The sequence below is a fragment of the Ictalurus punctatus genome, chromosome 14, assembly GCF_001660625.3.
Source record: "Ictalurus punctatus breed USDA103 chromosome 14, Coco_2.0, whole genome shotgun sequence".
Taxonomy (NCBI): domain Eukaryota; kingdom Metazoa; phylum Chordata; class Actinopteri; order Siluriformes; family Ictaluridae; genus Ictalurus; species Ictalurus punctatus.
Genome location: NC_030429.2, coordinates 27,886,562 through 27,910,644, shown reverse-complemented (window position 1 = coordinate 27,910,644; position 24,083 = coordinate 27,886,562). Strand labels below are relative to the sequence as shown.

Genomic DNA, 24,083 nt, shown 5'->3' with positions numbered 1-24,083 from the left:
TGTTCGATATCTTTGAGAGCAGAGTATTTTTGTCAATTTAATTTTTTTTTTTACAAATGATCAAAAGGATAAACAATAAAGACAATTTTGCCAATATTAGTGGAGGGCACTGTATATATAATATATATAAAGTTTAACATAATTTGGAATGTTAATCATTAAAAAAATATATTTAATTTGATCATATTATTATATATGAACATATATGAACAGGTAACTGCAGAGATGTATTGCATGGTTTGAATTTTATTTTTATTTTTAAATAGTTGTTTATCTTTTGGTAAACACATCTGAGGTGATCATGTGATTTGGTTTTCAGATTGGTTGACGGTAACAGCTTTAGTAGCCGGGGGTTGTGCGCTTGTTTTAGTGTCACTTCTGGTTCTGTGGAGGTGTTTCTCCAAAAGGAAAGGTAACATTTCATTTAAATTATATACAGTAAAGTTTTATTATCTTCACTACTGAGCTAGAATGCTAACCCACTAACCTGCTTGGCCTGTCCTTATCTCTTGGATCATGTGTTTTGTTAGATATACTGCTCACTGTTTATTTTGTTAGATACAGTGCATCCGGAAAGTATTCACAGCGCTTCACTTTACTTTCCAGATGCACTGTATACTGCTCACTGTTTATTTTACATTAGTGATTGTGCAGTTCTCAGCTCTGACAGTAGTGCAGCTGCAGGTTTATATCACAGATTTATATTAATGCTCTCTCTCTAATATGGTATTGTTTTTATAGTAACAGTTAAAAAAGTATAGAAAAGTAACAGTATCAGATTAGAAAATGTGTGTAATTGTTGATATATTGATATGTTTTCTGTAAGGAGGTTTATGTAACATGTAAGGAAGGAGTCTCTAGTGTCAGCGCTTTGTAACAGTCTGAGGTGAAGCTGTTATTTTAAGTTTTCTGGCATCTTCAGGACTGAAGAGTTTACACTTTGTGGTTTCTCAGTAACATGACAATCTGTGGGTTTTTTTTTTGTCTTATTAACTGACAGAATCCGCAACCCGTTTAACTCTTATTATTACCTCTACATTCAGGTAGCACCGCCAAAATACAGCACGATTCAGCTGAAAAAGGTAATCACTTAAAACATTATCTTCACACACAATGTCACAAAGTTTTATCTGGAGATGAAACCTCGTTTTTGAAGGGTTCCTATTAGAAGGAGCATTTTACAGCTTTATCAGTCAGGTTCCTGAGTGGCACAGCAGAAAAGCCTTCACCCTATCGTCTGGAGATCGAGTCCCAATGATGCCACAGATATCTATGGCCAAAAGAGCAAAATAGGCCATGCTCTCAGGGTAGGAGGGGCATACTGTCTCTCACCTGTTAGTCACAGCAACCCTAGACAATCATAGATGTCTGTTAGACTTCTGTATGTGGAAGACGGTAGATTTCCTCTGATTGTGTTACGCTGCCCTGTGACGCAGGTTGAAAAGATGTGGTTGGCTGACTTCACATGTCTCAAAGGAACTGTAGTATAATTGTTGGCAAATTGCTGTGGTATAAGAGGAATAAAACACTCAGGGATCTGGAAAATACTCAACTCTGTGGTGTTAACATTAACTTTTCATCAGACCACAACATTATTATTATTATTATTATTATTATTATTATTATTATTATTATTATTGTTGTTATTGTTGTTACTATAAACTTTGCACTGAAATGAAAATAATGGGGATTAGTTGTGGATAAGAATAGTGACCCCTAGTGGTGACCCCTACACTCTGTGTCTCAGCAGGATCTTCGGATCTGTACACATCGGTATACATCAACGAGACTCCATCAGCTCCTCGACCAGGTGAGTTTACTATTAATGTAGAGTTTATTCATTTATGTGGGTTATAAATATAAATGACTCAGAATGAGAACGTGAGCTTCATAAACTAATGTTTAATTATAGGATTGCCTTCTTTAAGAATGATAAAATAACTGATAAAATAAATGATAAAATGATATAACTTCAGTATATCAGTTAGTAATCAGATGTTTCTCTGTATTTCTCTGCCCTTAGCAGCTCCACAGCAGATCCCAAAAGATGGATGTTACTATCTGGCTACACATCCAGGAATCCAGAACAGGTGTTAACACACATGTCCGTTTATACTTTCAGTCTCATTCCTACACTTTTTATTGACTTTTTTTTGTTTGGGTAGGCAGCTAGATAGATAGAATGAAGGGGGGTTTCATGAAAAAGATTTCATGATTAAGGATCTACTAAGAGATTTTCTTTGCTCAGTTCAAATGCTCAGTTATATAAAAAAATTGGTAATTGTAAGTCTGCCAAATGCTGTAAATGCTTGGTCTCTATAGAAAAGATAAGTATAAACAAACTTGTAAACAAGGCACTTAGATATTTTTGAAGTGTGAAAAAAGTGGGGAGGTGGCAGTTAAAATGTGCCATGAAGTAGTTCTACTACTACTACTACTACTACTACTACTACTACTACTACTACTACTACTAATAATAATAATAATAATAATAGTAACAGTAACAGCAGCAACACAGGTTACTACCGCTAACATTACAAATAATAATGGAGTCCTATATCAGAGCTGGCCTTCCTAATCAGTTTGTTGAGTTTCTTCTTGGCCTTGGCACCAATACCATTTCCCCAGCACACAATAGCGTACAGCAATGTAGAAAAGTGCACTGACTACAACCGGCAGACAATGTGAGAGAGGCCTTTAGATGCTCAGAAGTTACCCTGGGTTCCCTTGTAACCTCACAGACTCTTGCACATCTTACTCTTGGAGAGATCTTTGTTTGTCTCCACTCCTGGAGAGGGGAACAACGGTCTTAAATTTCCTCCAATTGCACACAATCTGTGTGACTGTGGATGGGTGGAGTCCAAACTCTTTAGAGATGGTTTATAACCTTTTCCAGCCTGATGAGCTTCAACAACTCTTTTTCTGAGGTCCTCAGAAATCTCCTTTGTTCATGACATGATACACTTTCACAAACATGTGTTGTGAAGATCAGACTCTGATAGATCCCTGTTCTTTAAATAAAACAAGACGCTCACTCACTCACTCACACCTGATCATCATCCCACTGACTGAAAACACCTGACTCTAATCTCAAAACTTTCAAGCACCACTGAATGAATGTATTGAATTTTATTTTGTTTTTCAAATAGTTGTTTATCTTTTAGCAAGCTTCAGTACTGAGCTAGAATGCTAACCCGCTAACCTGCTTGGCCTGTTCTTATCTCGTGGATTATTTGTTTTGTTAGACATACTCATGCTCACTGTTTATTTTACGTTAGTGCTTGTGCAATTTTCAGCTCTGACAGTAGTGCAGCTGCAACTCACAGGTTTATATTAATGTGTTCGCTCTAATACAGTCATGTGAAAAAATAAGTACACCCCATGGAAATTGTTGGCTTTTTTGACATATTTGGACAAGCAAACATTTGATCATCTTTGAATCAGTACCTGTTAATAAAGTAGATATACTTGGGATTTAAAACATGTTTTACATTTTTTCATCTGTAGTGTTGTTCACCTGCATTAAAGCCTGACAGAATCCGCAACCCGTTTAAGTCTTATCATTACCTCTACATTCAGGTAGCACCGCCAAAGTACACCACGATTCAGCTGAAAAAGGTAATCACTTAAAACATTATCTTCACGCCCAATATCAGAAGGTTTTATCTGGAGATTAAATCTGTATTTGAAGGGTTCCTATTAGAAGGAGCATTGTAAAGCTTTATTGTCACTTATTGAAAGTGGAGACAGATGCAGATGTAGTTAAGGCAGTATAATTACAGTCCAGGCAAATAATCCAAATATAGTGCTTAAAGACAGTTCTCAAAAACAGGGACAGGCTAAGGTCAGGTGATCTACAAACAGGATGTCAGAGGATAAACAAATGCACATGAATGTAAACAGGATGAGGGTCAAATACAGCAAAAATCAGATACAGTGTAAGACCTGGTAACAACAGAGACAAAAGGCAACTGAGTGTATACTTCGCAAAGTTCTGGTGGTAGAAAGTCTTTATATAAAGCGCGCGCGCGCGTGTGTGTGTATGCGTAATATGGATTAGGTGTGCACAATCAGAAGTCCAGGGACTGAGAGCGAAGCAGTGTATGTGTGCACGTTATGGGAAGTGGAGTCCCACATGTCTGTAGGCTGCAGTGCATGCTGGGATCTGGAATCTGTGCTGTGACTTGACCTGAAAATTATCAGTCAGGCTCCTGAATGGCGCAGCAGAAAAGCCTTCACCCTTACGTCTGGAGATCGAGTCCCAACGATGCCACAGATATCTGTGACCAATGCTGTCTCTCCCCTATAAGTCACAGTAACCCTATGTGGAAGACGGTAGATTTCCTCTGAGTGTGTTACGCTGCCTTGTGACGCAGATTGAAAAGTTGTGCTGTGACTGACTTCACATGTCTCAAAGGAACTGTAGTGCAATCGTTGACAAATTGCAGTGGTATAACAGGAAAAAAACACTCAGGGATCGGGAAAATAACATTTTCCACAACATTAAATAAAGCAAACATTATAAAAGCAAAACACATCAATAACTAAAAACTTTGTACTTTGATCCTGAAACATTTTATATGAAAGAATGGGGATTAGTTGTGGATAAGAATAGTGACCCCTAGTAGTGACCCCTACACTCTGTGTCTCAGCAGGATCTTCGGATCTGTACACATCGGTATACATCAACGAGACTCCATCAGCTCCTCGACCAGGTGAAATTACTGTTAATATAGAGTTTATTTATGTGGCTTATAATTATAAATTATTCAGAATGAGAACGTGAACTTCATAAACAAATGTTTTTCTTGCGCTCCTTCCCACGTTTGACCTCAAGCAGTTGGCCACCCCAGCAACTCACAAAGCCGGCAACTAGCTTGACCTCATCCTCACATGTAACTCACACAAAATTATTACTTGTTACTCCTCTCCACACCTCTTACCATTTCTTTATCCAGTTTTCTATTTCTCTCCCCTCACCCCCTCACAGTCTTCAACCTCTATCTCTATCTCATTTTGTGGCAATCTTCGCTCCCTTTCCCCACTCACAATTCTCTTCCATTGTCACAACCTCACTTCCCTCTGATAGCCTCCTCTCCTCACTGTCCTTAAACACCACAATTGACATTCTATGTTTCACTCTAACATCTTCGTTTTCAGTGACACTGACTTAATTTACCTTCAACACGTGCATTTGTTATGGTTTTTGGCCCTGTCTCTGCCCCTGTATTGTCACTGTTTGTTTCCCGTATGTGTCATCATTAGTCTCAGCTGTTTTGTGTTTCAGCCCGATTATGTTTAGTACTTAAACCCCTCGTGTCCCTTTGTACTTAGCGAGTATTAGGTGAGTTTCCGTATACCAGGCGTTTGTTTCTTGCTTCATGTGTTATTGTTTGATCTTGTTCTCACCCTCATTCATGATTCCTGTTTTGTCAATTGCTTGACCCATTGCCTGTTATTTGACCATGCTATTGTCTCATGATTTGGATTTGTCAGCCTGCCTCTCTTTATTAAAAGCTCTTATCTGCACTTGCATCTGTCCTAACCTCCATTACGTTTAATTACGTGACACATAGATAGAAAGAAAGAAAGAAAGAAAGAAAGAAAGAAAGAAAGAAAGAAAGAAAGAAACTTTATTAATCCTGATGGAAATTGCAAAATTACAGTAGTGGTAAAAGACAAACATTCACAGATAAATACAATAAAAAAGCACAGTAATTTATTGCAGGTCCAGGTACTTATATGTGTCCACTACCTCCAATGTTCAGCTGCAGTTTGCACCACTCAGCAAAACTCTCCACCAAGGCCATATACTCATCCCCCTGCCCACCTCCGATGCATGTAGTTCTGCACATGACATGACTCTGTGTTATACCTAAAATCTGAATGGAGGATTGAACAGGAATGGAGCCAGTACAGTCCCCTGAGAAGCCCCAGTGCTGCACATAGCCATATCTGACTTACCAGTTAGGTAGTTCACAGCAGGTTGAATTGTGTTTGTTGACCATCCCTTTCCAGATTTATTCCACCATTGCTGTTATAACAACCTCCTCCAATCTTCTGGGAAGGCTTTCCACTAAATTTTGTATCGTAGCTGTGGGGATTAATGATCATTCAAGTAACAAGAGCATTAATAAGGTTGAGGTCAGGTGCTGATGTCGATGTGAGGAGACTCCAGTTCCAGTTCACCCTAAAGGTGTTCAGTGGGGTTGAGGTCAGGGCTCTGTACAGGACACTCGAGTTCTTCCACCTTCTTCCAACCGTCACACACCACGTCTTCATGGAGCTCGCTTCGTGCACTGTCTGTCATGCTGGAACAGTGTTTGGGCCTCTTAGTTCCAGTGAAGGGAAACTGTAATGCTACAGCGTACAGAGACGTTCTATACAACTGTGGAACAGTTTGTGGAAGAAAAACATATAGGTGGTGAGGAGATCACATAATGTATTTCTGTTATGTTTGTGATTTAATGTATAAAAATAAAAACATATTGAGAGCATGTTTACATTGTGTTCATTTGTGTTTCTGTAATACATAAAGTGACCAAATTCTTCCTGATTCAAATATGATGCCTTTTCTATCAGTTTTCTTTTTTATCACACATTCTCACACGCCTATCATTACACTTATCTTAAATGTGTTTAAGTTCACTTAAAATCCCCCGAGACCTTTACCATAATCACAAATATTAGAGAAACACACATTTCTGAGATGATTAGTTGTGCTCCTTTTGTTGTCTTTTTGAGGTCATGCCCACAAGTAAACAAAGTCACACACACACACACACACACACACACAAACACACACAAACACACACAAACACACACCCACAATCAGGGATACATAACATTACATCACTTCCTCAGCCTCATCTCACTTCCTCACACTGCTCATCACACACTGCACCTCGGAGCTTCAGTCTGTTCACAGGGTGTAACGTTCGCTTTGTTTCATCTTTAACTCTTACACTCAGTCGTGATGGAGAATACCGGGTTCATCTGTCTCCTGCTGTGTGTGAGCGTACACACGGCCAACAGCGGTGAGTGCTTCCACATCCTATATATATATATAAACCCTAAACCCTTCCAGTATAGCAGCACTGCACAGTACCACACCTGTTAAGGTATTGTGTACAATATTACAATGATCCATAAATGCTCTACAGCAGGAGATCTCAAACTTTTGATTTCTCCTATCAACACATTCCAACTATATACAGTCAATATTAGGCACATTATGCAAAAGGAGCTTTTTATTCCTGATCTTTCTACCACTGATGAAAAAAATACAGTATGTACAGATTAGAAATAACGTCTTATATATGGATTAAATTAAAATGTAATGACGGAAATCAAACCACAGAGAGGTTTCTTCTTCCTCTTCATTTAGGATGTGGTTTGTGACGGTAAACGTATTGATGTATTGATACTGTATACGCAAATAGATGAGGTGGGTAGAGTAGCCAAAACTTTTACTCGAAGTTACTTGTTTTACTATAAGTAGTAAAGCTACTTTTAAAAATAATTACGCCTACTCAAGTAAGAGTAAAGTAATAATGTGAATAATGACTTGAGTAAGAGTAAGATTAAATGAAGGAAAATCCTGAATCTCAGGCCACATGGAGAACTGTAAGTCACGTCTCTCCTGGAAAGGTTTTCTGTTCTGTTTATATGCTATAAAACCTGGGTTCAAGATGAAGCAGCGTATCCCAGTCCTGTGATGGGTACAATAACACATCCTGTCATTTTCAACACAGAAATCAAACATTTTCCCAACAGGTGACTTTTTTTTTCTTTATTTTCACAAAATGGTAATAACACAAACTTGTGAGCATCTGCATTAAAACAAGAGAACGAGACCAGAAGAACAGACTATGGAACAGAACAGAAAGTGTGTGTAGAGTGAGAGATAGAAGGGCAGAGAGAGAGAAGATAGAGGGAGAGAGAGATAGAGAGAGAGAGACAGAGAGAGAGAGAGAGAGAGAGAGTGACAGAGAGATAGAGAGAGAGAGACAGAGAGATAGAGGGAGAAAGAGAGCGATAGAGAGAGAGATAGAGAGGGAGGGGAAGAGAGAGGGACAGAGATAGAGAGAGTGCGTGTGTCCTGTTTCCGTCGTGGTAATTGAGCAGTTGTTGCGTTCACATTCAGATCACTGTAGCGTATTGCGAGACTCGTGAACTCGTTTGTCATCTAAACTAATTGGTTAACATTGCACAGTGACGAAGGAACGCCACCGAATGTAGAGCAGTAAAAGTACATTTCTGTGATTAAAATGAACTTGGGTAAGAGTATAAGTATGGCCAGTTAAACCCACTCTTAAAATTAAATTTAAAAAATGTACCCAAGTAAATGTAATGAAGCAAATGTAGTGCGTTACTACCCACCTCTGACTAGACAGATGTTTAAACATCTGTAGGAAAGAAGCATGTTGGTGGTGGTGGTTTATATCAGCAGGCCTTTGAGTCATAACCAGTTCTACTTTTTTGGTTGGAATTATTCACATGAAGGCAGCACATAAAGGAAGGTGTGACAGTCCCTCAAAACAGACGTCTATCACCATCTACACTGGTTAGTTTAGTGAATAAACATAGCTAAGAGCAAACTAGTTTTACAGAACGAGGAAGTTTTACTGAGGCAGCTTGACTTCGACTGTTTACTGACACTGTATTTTCTCCTGCACTCTGACTGACAGAAACATTTTGTCCAGAGAAAAACATCTGTATACTTAAATGTGGAGAGACTAACGGTAACGTGACCTGGAGCAGAGATGTGGGTGGAAAAAGGGACAAGATTCTCAGCGTCTACAAGGACACGGTTATCAAACACATCACTGATCCGGACAGACGTTACAGCTCAGGAAGACGTCTGATTCTGAGTATATTTAATGTCTCGTTCTCAGACTCTGGTCGATATTACTGTAATGAGAACTCAGTGGAGGTCAGTGTGACATCAAAGACTCTGAAAATCATGAAAACGGGGGGTAAGTGGTCTGACCATTGCTTTCATTAAAACTCCACCACACAATTATTATTATTTTAGAGTTTTATTTTATATATAATTTATTTTTCATTATTTTTAATTTCTTCTACTGCTTCCTGTTATAAGTATAAATTAGTACTATGATCATATTATTTAGTATTCTTCTATTATTATTAACATAATTACAAATAATTAACAATTCTGAAAATGAATAATTAATCAATTATATATTTTATTGTTAACATATTATTATTTACGGTGGTGCTTGAAAGTTTGTGTTTCGAATTTTATACATTTCCGCATTAACCTAAAACATCAGCAGATTCCTAAAGGTAGATAAAGAGAACCCAGTTAAACAAATGAGACAAAAATATTATACTTGGTCATTTATTTACTGAGGAAATTGATCCAGTATTACAGATCTGTGAGGGGTAAAAGTATGTGCACCTTTGCTTTCAGTATGTGGTGTGTTCCCCTTGTGCAGTGATAACTGCAGATAAACGTTTGGGGTAAGTGTTGATCATCTGCACGTCGGCTCGGAGGAGTTTTATCCCGTTCCTCAGTACAGAACAGCTTCAGCTCTGGGATGTTGGTGGGTTTCCTCACATGAACTGCTCGCTTCAGGTTCTTCCACAACATTTCTACTGGATTAAGGTCGGGGCTTTGACTCGGCCGTTCCAAAACATTAACTTTATTCTTCTTTAAGCGTTCTTTGGTAGAACGACTCGTGTTCTTAGGCTCATTGTCTTGCTGCATGACCCACTTTCTCTTCAGATTCAGTTCACAGACAGATGTAATGACATTTTCCTTTAAATTTCACTGATATAATTCAGAACTCATTGTTCCATCAGTGATGCCGAGTCGTCCTGGACCTGATTAGGCAAAACAGGTCCAAACCCTGACACTACCACCACCATGTTTCACCGATGGGAGAAGGTTCTTATGCTGGAATGCAGCGTTTTCCTTTATCCAAACATAACACTTCTCATTTAAACCAAAAAATTCTATTTTGGTCTCCTCCATCCACAAAACATTTTTCCATTAGACTTCTGGCTCGTCCACATGATCTTTATCAAACTGCAGGAGGAGAGCAATGTTCTTTTTGGAGAGCGGTGACTTCCACCTTGTAGTCCTGCCATGCACACCATTGTTCTTCAGTGTTCTCCTGATGGTGGACTCATGAACATTAACATTAGCCAGTGTGAGAGAGGACTTTAGTTGCTTGGAAGTTACCCTGGGTTCCTTTGTGACCTCGTGGACTATTACACGTCTTGTTCTTGGAGTGATCTTTGTTGGTCTCCACTCCTGGGGAGGTGAACAATGGTGTTGAATTTCCTCCATTTATACCCAATATGACTGTGGGTTGGTGGAGTCCATACTCTTAATAGATTGTTTTGTAAACTTTTCCAGCCTGATGAGCATCAACATCTCTTTATCTGAGGTCCTCAGAAATCTCCTTTGTTCATGCCATGATGCACTTCTACAAACACATGTTGTGAAGATCAGACTCTGATCAATCGCTGTTCTTTAAATAAAACAGGATGCTCACTCACACCTGATTATACCAATCATTTCATTGATTGAAAACACCTGACTCTAATTTCTAAACTTTCAAGCACCACTATCTGAGAGTATATGAACAGGTAACTACAGAGATGTTTTATTTTTATTTTTAAATAGTTGTTTATCTTTTGGTAAACACATCTGAGGTGATCATGTGATTTGGTTTTCAGATTGGTTGACGGTAACAGCTTTAGTAGCCGGGGGTTGTGCGCTTGTTTTAGTGTCACTTCTGGTTCTGTGGAGGTGTTTCTCCAAAAGGAAAGGTAACATTTCATTTAAATTATATACAGTAAAGTTTTATTATCTTCACTACTGAGCTAGAATGCTAACCCACTAACCTGCTTGGCCTGTCCTTATCTCTTGGATCATGTGTTTTGTTAGATATACTGCTCACTGTTTATTTGACATTAGTGATTGTGCAATTTTCTAGAACAACAGCTCTGACAGTAGAGTAGGTTTATATTAATGCACTTTGTGCACAGCTTCACACAAACAAATTAAAAAATGTATGTAATTGTTGATATGGTGACAAGGAGATGTTCATGTAACATGAATGGAAGGAGTCTCCAGTGTCAGTGCTTTGCAACAGTCAGAGGTAAAGCTGTAATTTTAAGTTTTCAGACATCCTCAGGACATCTTTTGTCTTATTAACTTTATACTTTATAAATGCTGAAGTTTATCATTTATTCATGCAGTAAACACTGTCAGTTAAATGAATCTTAAGGTCATATCACAGCAAACCAGTGATTACATTTCCCATCCTGCACTGTGGCCTAAAAACGTGGCCGCCATGGACTACACTCCCCCTCCCCACGTTCATCTTCTCCGGAATTCTAATCACACACACCTGTTGCCAATCTCACACTCACTCACTTCACGCTATAAAAGAGACTTTTTGAACACCATGACTTTGTGAAGTATTGAGTGTTATCACCATACCAAGCGGTTGTTCCTTGTTTCTCATTTTGCATCATGTTCATTGACCTTGTTTCTCGTTTATCGTTCTTGATTCTTGATTCTAGCCTTGCCCAGTTTATAGGTTTGTAGATCGCCTGACCCATTGGCTCTTATTTCGTTCACGCTATTGTCTCATGATTTGGATTTATCTACCTGCCTCTCTCTAATAAACTCTTACCTGCATTTGCATCCGTCCTAACCTTCATTACGAGGAATATGTGACAGAATACTTCGCCTATAACATGGAAGCAGCAGGAAAGAGGGGGAGACATCACGCTAGGGAAACCAGGCAAACCGTCCCAACTGTGGATTCGATCCAGTTTCCTCAGTGGACTGTCGTAGACCTCCCAGAGCTGTATGATGGGTTATCAGGTTACCCTGAATATTTTCTTGCAGTTCAAAATCCTGGGTCATCCTGGAGGATCTTTTCCAGGAGGCCTGCCTCAGAGATAAACCTGACTTGCCGTTCACCACCTATTGTGAGCAGGCAAACTGGGTGACCTCCTTCCCAAAGCTCCTGCCTAAGACCCACTATGTGGTCTCACCTGCCGAGCTCCAGCCAGAGTTCAACGTGGTGACCTCATCTCCAGAGTCCCAGTCGGAGGTCAATGTGGCGACCTCCTCCCCAGAGCTCCAGCATAAAGTCAAGTTCCTGTCCGAGGTCAAAGAGACGACCTCCCAATCCATGTTTGTGTACGAGGTCGAAGAGGCGAGTACTCAAGCCAGGTTTCTGTCCGAGGTCAAAGAGTCGACCTCTCAAGCCAAGTGCCTGTGCGAGTTTGAAGGGACGACCTCTCAAGCCATGTTCCTGTCTGAGGTCGAAGAGACGGCCAACCCAAGCTCTGCTCACGCCAAGTTCCTGTCCCGACGTCATGACCAACCAGGTTCTGCTCATGCCTAAAACCAATGTCACGGCCAACCAAGTTCTGCTCATGCCCGAGTCTGCTGACATGGCCAAGTTCTGCTCATGCCTGAAGCGGACATCACAACCAACCAAGTTATGCTCATGCTCGAGACTGATGACCCCAGCCTCATGTCTGCTCCTCAGCTCCTGGAGGAACCTGCTACTTGTCAGACAATGCCTGCATTGTAACCTGAGGGGATGTGAAGACATTTTGCCCAGAGGGCCAGGACCACTGGGGGAGGGAGTGTTATTTTCCGCGCCCTGAGGTTAGGGAGGTGGGGTGGTTCTGTCATATAACAGCAAACCAGTGATTACATTTCCCATCCTGCACTGCGGCCTACAAACATGGCCGCCATGGACTACACTTCCCACACACACACACACACACACACACACACACACATGTTCACCTTCACATGCCCGTCATGGACTACACCCCCCCCGCCCCCCCATTCACCACCTCCGGAATTCTAATCACACACACCTGTTGCCCATCTCACACTCACTCACTTCACGCTATAAAAGAGACTTTTTTTAACACCATGACTTTGTGAAGTATTGAGTGTTATCACCATACCAAGCGGTTGTTCCTTGTTTCTCATTTTGCATCATGTTCATTGACCTTGTTTCTCGTTTATTGTTCTTGATTCTAGCCTTGCCCAGTTTATGCCTGTTTGTAGATCGCCTGACCCATTACCTGTTATTTCGACCACGCTATTGTCTTATGATTTGGATTTATCTACCTGCCTCTCTCTAATAAACTCTTACCTGCATTTGCATCCGTCCTAACCTTCATTACGAGGAATATGTGACACTTAATGTAAAACATGTTAATTTTTTTCATATGTAGTGTTGTTCCTCTGCATTAAATCCTGACAGAATCCGCAACCCGTTTAACTCTTATTATTACCTCTTCATTCAGGTAGCACCGCCAAAGTACAGCACGATTCAGCTGAAAAAGGTAATCACTTAAAACATTATCTTCACACACAATGTCACAAAGTTTTATCTGGAGATGAAACCTCGTTTTTGAAGGGTTCCTATTAGAAGGAGCATTTTACAGCTTTATCAGTCAGGTTCCTGAGTGGCACAGCAGAAAAGCCTTCACCCTATCGTCTGGAGATCGAGTCCCAATGATGCCACAGATATCTATGGCCAAGAGAGCAAAATAGGAGGGGCATACTGTCTCTCCCCTGTAAGTCAGTAACACTAGACTAGGGGTGTCCAATCTTATCTGCAATTGGCCAGTGTGGTGCAGGTTTTCATTCCAACCAAGCAGGAGCCACACCTGATTTACATCTGCATTTACATTACATTTGTTCATTTAGCAGATGCTTTTATCCAAAGCGACTTACAATTTACCTTCACCTGTTTAATCAGTTGATCTTGGCTTTCAGTAGACTCAGGTGTGGCTCCTGCTTGGTTGGAATGAAAACCTGCACCCACACCGGCCCTTTCCCAATAAGATTAGACACACCTGATTTAGACAATCATCTGTCTGTTAGACTTCTGTATGTGGAAGAAGGTAGATTTATTATGAGTGTGTTATGTTGCTCTGTGACGCAGGTTGAAAAGTTGTGGTTGAATGGTTATTCGGAATTCGATGGAGTAGGACGCGAAGTTGGAGGCTCCTGCTGATTTCGTGTAATTGTAATTAATTAGCGCTTTTTGGTCATACAATATATTTTGAATTATTCTACTCTGTTTCCTTGTTTGTAATTTTAACTTTGTGGTACGTTAAAATGTCTGGAAAGAACACGAAAACCTGTGGTAGTATTCAGACACGACTGAGGCCAAGTGTGCACGCCGTGAGCGAGTCCCCTTCTCCCTCTGAATCCGCGTCGCCGAGCGGTGACCCTGACTTCGCCGCACTCAGGCTTGAGCTGCTGGCTTCACTGAGGAAGGACATCGCCGATATTTTTAAAAAGGAGCTCCAGAAGCTCCAGAAGACTCTCGGGGGTACGCTGTCTACTATCCAGCTTGACCTGCAGGCCGTGAAAACACAGCTGGCCAGTGATAAAGTCACTACCGAGGCTACCATATCAACACTGAAAGGTACTGTTGGGGAAATGGGGCACGCGCTCTCCGGTTGCACCGATGACATGATTCATATGAAGACTACTGTCGAGTCTCTCACTGCGACCGTGACTCAGTTAGAGAATAAGTGTGAGGATTTGGAGTCGAGGTCACGGCGCAATAACGTTAGGATAGTCGGAGTTCCAGAGGGCGCTGACACCTGTACAACCGCTGCTGTAGCGGCCTTGTTAAAAGAAGCGTGTGGTCTGGAGAAGGAGCCGGTTTTGGACCGGTCCCACCGGACCCTTCAGCCGAAGCCCAAGCCTGGTGAACGACCACGAGTTAATGTGTGCAGATTCCACTATCACAGTGACTGTGTTGACATTTTACGCCGTGAGAGAGCTCCAGTGGATTAAAGTGAGGGATGTGACCATCTCCGTTTCCCCTGACTACACAGCCAAGACAGCCCGGGCCCGGGCCGCATTTAATGAGGTTCAGCATCAAGTTTGTGGTATTGAGGGCGCTAGCTATGGAATACTTCACCCAGCTCGGCTTCGATTACTCGATAAATGAATAAAAAATTCAATCCAGACCGCAGAATCTCTCACCATCTTCAAAAAACAACTAAAGACCCACCTCTTCTATGAACACCTAACAAATTCATTATAATAATAATACAAAAATGCACTTACACCTCTACTCTGCACTTTGCTTCTTCTGGAATTCAATTAATAGATCTTGTATGGTAGCACTTCTTGTATTGTTCTCTGCTTGATATCGCTTTGCTTGTATCTTTCTCATTTGTAAGTCGCTTAGGATAAAAGCGTCTGCTAAGTGAATAAATGTAAATGTAAGTAAAAGTCAAAAAAAAAGAAAAGTTGTGGTTGGCTGACTTCACATGTCTCAAAGGAACTGTAGTGTAATTGTTGGCAAATTGCTGCGGTATAAGAGGAAAAAAAACACTCAGGGATCTGGAAAATAATCATCTCTAGGGTGTTAACATTAACTTTTCATCAGACCACAACATTCTTCTTCTTCTTCTTCTTATTATTATTATTATTATTATACTATAAAAGCAAATCACATAATTACTGCATTACTGACTGTAAACTTTGCACTGAAATGAAAAGAATGGGGATTAGTTGTGTATAAGAATAGTGACCCCTAGTGGTGACCCCTACTCTCTGTGTCTCAGCAGAATCTTTGGATGAGATACATGTTTATGAGTCAATTTACGAGACTCCCTCAGCTCCTCAACCAGGTGAGTTTACTATTAATGTAAAGTTTATTTATTTATCTGGCTTAGAAATATAAATGACTCAGAATGAGAACGTGAGCTTCATAAACTAATGTTGTTGTTTTTTTCAGAATTGACAGGCTGCACACTTTAGGCAAACAGCTGAAACTAAAAACAGTCTATAAGAGTCCAAAATGTGCAGCATGTATGTGAAATAATACTTTAGATTTCTTTTGTTACCAGAACAGAGCCTAATGCTCATTTATGCAGCATTTGAAGTAAAGGAGCAGAATTACAGGATTGCCTTCTCTAAGAATGATAAAATAACTTCAGTATATCAGTTAGTAATCAGATGTTTCTCTGTATTTCTCTGCCCTTAGCAGCTCCACAGCAGATCCCAAAAGATGGATTTTACTATCTGGCTACACATCCAGGAATCCAGAACAGACATTAAAACACACACACACACACACACACACACACACACACACACAAATACACAACATGTCAACATGTGGATCTTCCTTCAAAGAGTGTGAAGGTAAAGGCAGTTTCTGAATAGAAGTGTGGGCTGTAGGAGTTGGGGGTGGGGTGGGACTACTGATTGACTGAGTTGCTGTTGTCCAGAGATGATCGGCGTTGATTTGTGATTGTTGTTGTTTTATAATAAACATCTGTACTTTTTACTTTCACTTTGTTCTATATCTATGAACACATGAATATGATGATTGTGATGTCTGGGTTAGGGTTACTACTACTACTACCGGAATTGTTGAGTTGACTGTTGAATAATTATGGCTAAATCAATTAAACAACAGTTTGGAATATCTGAACTGTTGTGCACATTATTCTTTTCCTACTGTATATTTCATATGAGTATTAAAATATATGTTTTTTTGTTACAATAGTCAATTTCATAATGTCAACACTCACTATACACTATTTCATTTATGAGGCAAAAGGCAACCTGCAGTCATACACCAAGTCCACATATTTCTATCACAAAATATCGAGGCTTGAATCCCTTGTAAATCCCACCTTCCCAGCATCTGAACTCTAACCTAGCTGAGACACGCTGCTCAAACTTTCTTATCTATCTGATGCTACGTTCATAGTCGCTGTACTATGAAGTCGCCAGTAGGTGTTCCTGCTACCAGTTGTCATAGTAACATTTGTCAGTGGGTGGTGCGACTAACATTCCACTTTTGACAATTAATCAGTTTTCTTGCTGCTAAAATGGAACCTTCTGGAGGAAGAGGATCTTATATAAAACTCACCAGTGTATATATGCATCACATCCTATGAGATCGAGGAGAAGCAGTGTGTGCTCTTTGCCACTGAGGCCATCTGTCTGTGGGAAAAGTGCAATTAGCTTAGCTTAGCTCAGCTTATGGCCTCCTCGGCCATGGTCTCCGTGCTTCCTGGGTGAAGTGGCTGGCTTGGTGCTGCTTGTTCCCAGAGCCGGGCGTCTCAGCCTCAGGTCCTCGCTCCTTCTGGTAGCTTGTACTTATCACGTGCACTCTCCTGTCTTCACTCCCATTGGTAGTCTCTGCACCAAGTCACTCCACATTTGCATAAAGTCGCCTGCATTTACCAGCTTTGTGACCAAAATTAAAAAAAAATAATTTAATAAAACTAGCCACAGTAGGTTGAAGTTGGTTTGCAAAAAAAAAAGAAAAAAAAAGCTAACACTAAGCAACATAAACATAATTTTAACATTAACTTAGTTGACCTTACCTTAGGTGTGTTCAACTAGTACGATGAGTTTTCACTCTTGCCTTGCTGCAACACGGTCCTTGCAGGAGCAGCACATCTGATGTATCGTATATGAGGCCCAGCAAGGCCCACGGATGTGAGTCGCTGCCTGATCTGAGTAGTGCATGCATCTTGGAAAACTAGGTACGGCAACACCACCTGGACCAACACGCAGAACTGCAGTAAACATTTATAGTTATGATTATGATCACATTTGCTAATGATTAATTAGACGGCGTTGTGTGGTTTCAATTCAATTCAAAGCATCAAACAATTTACTCAAATATCTGAACAATACACAATAACAGCAATATTACACAGACAATGACAGACAATCATGCAACCGACATTGACAATTGTTGAATTGAATTTACAATTCATATGTCGATCTCCTGCACCTGTCTTCCACGTCCACAGATGTCCAAAAAAACTCTTAGCAAGACGTGTAAATCTACATCTGAGAGGTGTCATAATCAGATGTCCAGAGACTGAACCTGATTTACACATCTTGCAGACATACAGATATGGTCCTGGACCAAGCGACGTAATATAGGCATGATCTACACATCTGGCAGATGTCTCATGTTTGCTGGGATACAGTAAAAAAAAAAATAAAATTATATATGAAGTGCATAGAAGTAAGCTGCAGCTCAGGAAGTGATGTAATCGTGTATGTAGGTGTGTGTGTATATATATATATATATATATATATATATATATATATATATATATATATATATATATATATATATATATATATACATTAAGGTGTTATTAAAAAATGTCAATCATTTATATAAATATTAATGTAGTGCATTGCCTGGATTTAAAAAATAATCCAGATATTTATCATTTATAATTAATATCTTTTTTTTTTTTTTCTAAAAAGGTTATTTTACATTGTTATTTATTTATTTATGGTCTTTTATAACTTTAAAAAAGTTTCGAGATGACAGTTATTTTCTTCTCTGTTGTATTAATGAGTTTTCTAAAGCTTTAGCAGAACACATTCTTCTCTCTGTGAAAGGGTCAGGCAGCAGTGATACTTTTACTGGGAATAGAAACAAGCAAACGGATCCCAAAAACATTCAGAAAAAATGAAGTCAAGAGCTGGCAGCAGGTCAGGTGATTTACAAACAGGAGAGCCAAGATAAAAACCAGAATCCAAAACCAGAGGGACAAACCAGTTCAAAAAATCCAGAGGGACAAACCAGTTCAAAAATCCAGAGGGACAAACCAGTTCAAAAATCCAGAGGGACAAACCAGTTCAAAAAACCAGAATAGCAAACGCAGACTGAAAGGCTCATTACGCAAGGTGCAAAATAGGAAACTGAGTAGATACATCGCCCTCAATGAATAACAATAGTGTTTATACTAATTATAGGGTGTGTGTGTGTGTGTGTGTGTGTGTGTGTGTGTGTGTGTGGAGCCGGATGTGCTGTAAGCAGGTGAGAGTGAACATGTCAGTGTGAGGAGGCTGTCCCTGTGTCCCAATTGGCATACTTATACTATGTACTAAAAGGAAGTGCTCTTTTTGTGATGGGAAAAATACATACTGTTGTGTGTATTATAAGAGTATGCAAATATTGGGACATACTAACAGGCCGTGTAACGGAAGACAGCGTCGATGCCCGGAAGAGAACACTGTCACTCCTCATCGCATTTCAGCTTTTCTTCTTCCATTATTACTCATAGCATTTCATTTATCATTCCCTTGATGTTTTCCCCACTATGATTCATTTACACTTATCTAAAATGCACCAGTGAATATGGCCAAACCGTCACCCCCCCCCTCGCGCAAGGAGCTGTGGGCGATATTCGCTGAAAAAGTGTCCATACGGGAACCTTTGGGACACTCATTTCAGCATACTACGATTTGGGACACGCTAAATCTAATCTCGGATATGACTTAGCATGGATAGGATGCCAATTGGGATGCAGGGAATGTGTTGCAGTCCGCGGTGGCCAGATTTGTAGACCTCAGTGTGCTCTGGGGAACGGAGTCCAACACCGATTCTGTTATCGACGTGATGAAAAAGACAAACGGAAAACCTATCAAATTCATTTGTGATGGAATCCTTATATTAGCATGCGTATTTACCTTTAAAATAAAACAAACGACTGTAGAGCTGGGGTCATAGAAACCCTTGGGAAAGGTGGGAAAAGATCTGTAATGATTTATTTTAGTTTATTATTTTTTTTACTTCACAAAAACCTGACATTTTAACAGATTAGCAGCACATAAGGACGGTACGATTTCGTATCACAAGCCACGGCCTATAGTACCAACTACTCAATATATAAATTACAAGCTTTATATATATATATATATATATATATATACATATACACTCACACACACACACACACACACTAATATCCAAGCTTTTTGCAGCCAGGGACCCTTTTAACTGTAAATCGATTTCCACAGACCCCTCAGTACAACTTTATATTACAAACTATTCAATTATGAGCCATGTTATTTAAATATAATAACATTTTGCCTATTTATTGGAGCCACAGAATGTTTACTCATCGACTGCATTTTTATTAAAATGATCATTAGGTCCGTTTGGACATTATTTATTTATTTATATTTATGGTTTAAAATGACAACTTAATTTTTAAAAATTATTTATAGAATTTCTTTATTTAAGACACCAGTCAAACAGGATAATAACTCTCTATATAATAAATATATAAAACATTATGGCGGGCCGTGATTTCCAGCACTGTAACAAATGGAATAAAAGCAATAAAAGGCTGACTCCCTGGCTCTGCTTCACGGATCCGGATCCCACATTGAGAACCACTGATCTAGAAGTAATAAATGATAACCATAGCCTACTTTTACAGAATAAGGCAATGTGGTTGACACGGCTTACCGACCTTTCCAGTAACCCGCTGGCCAGCATACGAGATTCACCATTTACACAGCAATAAGTGCTCCAAACACAACAGTTTATTAACTTTAAAAGATTTTATACCATTAAAAAAGAATGATCCAGTGATTTTACTTTGCTCCTAAACAGTCACCGCAGTGCACTGTTTAAAAATCTGCACATCTGCTGAAAGCCAACACAGAGAAGTGCAGAGAGCCAATCAGATTGCAGTCTTTAAAATCACACTGTTTACTGACACTGTATTTTCTCCTGCACTCTGACTGACAGAAAAACGATCTTGTCCAGAGAAAAGCATCTGTATGCTTAAATGTGGAGAGACTAACGGTAACGTGACCTGGAGCAGAGATGTGGGTGGAAAAAGGGAGAAGATTCTCAGCGTCTACAAGGACACGGTTATCAAACACATCACTGATCCGGACAGACGTTACAGCTCAGGAAGACGTCTGATTCTGAGTATATTTAATGTCTCGTTCTCAGACGCTGGTCGATATTACTGTAATGAGAACTCAGTGGAGCTCCGTGTGACAGCAAAGACTCAGAAAACGGGGGGTAAGTGGTCATATGGGTTTTTAAATTCTTCTACAGGGTTCATCAGAATCGAACCAAATCTGCTCAGCATGGTGTAAAAAATGCTAAACATCCACAAGGCTAAATTGCAAAGAATATGACGTGTCATTCCTAAGTTAATAAAAAATGTAATCATGGGCAAATTGCTGTGGTATAAGAGGAATAAAACACTTTGGGGCACATGCTGTTGCAGCAAATTAACAAACTACTAATATTTCGAGTATATTTAGTCTTTATTAAGAATAAACAGTTTTTTTTTTACTTGCTTTGTGTATTCATGGTATTTAATTAAAGAAATGAACAAAATGACAGGATCAGTGTTTCAGAGAGTGATGATAAATCAGTAATCACACTGTATTTCTCTACAGATATCCCACCTGAAGACGTTTACTGTCTGGCTCCTCATCCATGACTCCACATCACACACACACACACACACACACACACACACACACACACACACACACACACACACACATTAATACACACACACACACACACACACACACACACACACATTAATACACACACACACACACACACACACAGACATTAACACACACACATTAATACACATTAACACACACACACACATTCATTAATACACACACACAGTCACACACACATTAATACACATTAACACACACTAACACACACACACACACAATAATACACATTAACACACACTAACACACACACACACATTAATACACATTAACACACACACACACACACATTAATACACATTAACACACACACACACACACATTAATACACATTAACACACACACACACACATTAATACACAGTAACACACACACATTAATACACATTAACACACACATACATTAATACACATTAACACACACACACACACATTAATACACATTAACACACACACACACACACACACACATTAATACACATTAACACACACACACACACACACATTAATACACATTAACACACACACACACACACACATTAATACACATTAACACACACAAATATTAATACACATTAACACACACACACACACAAACATTAATACACATTAACACACACACACACACACACATTAATACACATTAACACACACAAACATTAATACACATTAACACATACACACACATTAATACACATTAACACACACACACACACATTAATACACATTAACACACACAAACATTAATACACATTAACACACACACACACACACACATTAATACACATTAACACACACACACACACACACACATTAATACACATTAACACACACACACACACACACACACACACACATTAATACACTAACACACACACACACACACATTAATACACATTAACACACACACATTAATACACACACACACACACTCACACACATTAATACACATTAACACACACTAACACACACACACAATAATACACATTAACACACACACATTAATACACATTAACACACTAACACACACACACATTAATACACACACACACATTAATACACATTAACACACACATTAACACACACACACACAAATTAATACACATTAACGCACACACACACATTAACACACACATTAACACACACACACACACATTAACACACACATTAACACACACACACACACACACATTAACACACACATTAACACTCATTAATTTGTGATCTCATTCCTACACTTTTCTTTCCTTTTGTTTCCTCTGCACTGTTGCTCTGTGATAGTAAACGGAGCATGGAGCTTCTCAGTGACGTCACCTTGAACCGGACTGCTTAGGATCCTGGAGGTTGTTCTGTGAGAAACAGCGAGACAGTTGATCGTAGATGGTGTTTTCGAGGATTTTAGAAAGAGAAGAGAGAAGTGATACCAGTCTGTAGTTGCTGATGTCTGGGATCCAGACTGGGGTTCGTCAGGAGGTGAATAACCCTTGCTTTCTCGTATGCAGTTGGTACATACTGTGATACGTCTGAACATTTATTTCAACTTCATCAGTTGACTTTTCTGAATCTGCTGAATTTATTAATTTATTAGTTTGCAATACCTGCACCGTGCTGGTCATTATTCTGTTCATTTATTTATTTCATTTTTGTTTCAATTCCGTTGTTTTCATAATGTCCATTTCTTCATTTATTCTATGTGATGTTTAGCTTTGTGTAGGGCATAGGAAAGTACATAAACAGTACATACTGTCGCGACGGGCAGAGAGCCGGCGCACACAAGAGGGAAAACGCTCCTTCTCCGACTGCCGCACCGGCACGACGTGGGCAGCTTCCTGCCGAACATTCCGCCAGCCGGAAGGACCGCCGCGGCAGGGCGGGACTGACGCGACTCCGGCCAGCGATTGGCGGATCCAACGGGGAAGTCCCACCACTCAGGCGACGACGGAGGAGGATAAAAGGGCGCGCTTCCGGCCGGGAAGGGGAAGAGAATATCGTGGCGTCAAAACGGACTCCGTGCGTGTTTGCAGCGATTCGCAACCTCCGATCACGACGGTAACCTCACGCCCCACGCTAATCTCTCTCTCTCTCTCTCTCTCTCTCTCTCTCTCTCTCTCTCTCTCTCTCTCTCTCTCTCTCTCTCTCCCTCCCTCTCTCCCTCCCGGAGGCGTAAGCGCGGACGAGACCGCCGGATAGTGAGAGTCGCACACACTGAGGACGCCGGCCCGGGAAAACCCCCGCCCCACCTCGGGAATCCCGCCTCCGCCACGAGTCGACTCCGCCGGCCGTCGCGCCTTCACAAACCCCCGCACTCTTCCATTTATAACACGTTCACCTCACCCTAGCCACAATAAAGCACCGTCTGCCACCATCCTTTGGTCTCCTGTGGGTCTGTGCGCCGCCCTTCCCCGGGCTAATTCCTCACAATAGATACATTTTCCAGTGTAACTACAAGCTGTTCTGGCTTTTTGTCTTTCATTTCTTCATTTCTGAAATTTGATGTTTATTAATCTAGCTAGCAGTCACTTCCTTCTTCTGCTAGCAGCTCGCTTAGTCTTCTGGTGCTCACACTTACGAGAAGAGACTGAAAATTAAACATGAGGGCAGACCAACACCGAAAATTTGAATTCAAAAGTCTGGGAGCAAATTTTATCAGGATTATTCATCAGGATTTTATCCTGTCTTGTTCCAGTGAATTTAACTGTCCGTGTTTATTATTAGTCGTAGATTCCAGATCCCTGTGAATGAGCAATAACGAGCACATT

At 40.1% G+C, this 24,083-nt stretch overlaps 2 long non-coding RNA genes across 7 annotated transcripts; one reads left to right on the top strand and one right to left on the bottom strand.

The window, feature by feature from the left end:
- LOC108274864 (uncharacterized) lies at window positions 1–5,529 on the top strand. Of its 2 annotated transcripts, none has more exons than XR_006983668.2 (6): window positions 1–412; window positions 1,044–1,082; window positions 1,751–1,810; window positions 2,024–3,618; window positions 4,653–4,715; window positions 4,841–5,529. It is a non-coding gene; the product is annotated as an uncharacterized LOC108274864 (long non-coding RNA). The 2 variants fall into 2 exon arrangements; XR_006983667.2 differs by having other exon boundaries at window positions 1,748–1,810.
- LOC108274900 (uncharacterized) lies at window positions 2,897–23,446 on the bottom strand. Of its 5 annotated transcripts, none has more exons than XR_008397836.1 (4): window positions 22,749–23,446; window positions 17,392–17,568; window positions 16,932–17,251; window positions 2,897–6,388 (listed from the first exon to the last, which is right to left on the bottom strand). It is a non-coding gene; the product is annotated as an uncharacterized LOC108274900 (long non-coding RNA). The 5 variants fall into 5 exon arrangements; XR_008397838.1 differs by having other exon boundaries at window positions 2,897–17,251; window positions 22,749–22,891; window positions 23,069–23,446; XR_008397835.1 differs by having other exon boundaries at window positions 2,897–17,251; window positions 22,749–22,888; window positions 23,069–23,446.
- Between the last annotated feature and the right edge of the window lie 637 nt (window positions 23,447–24,083).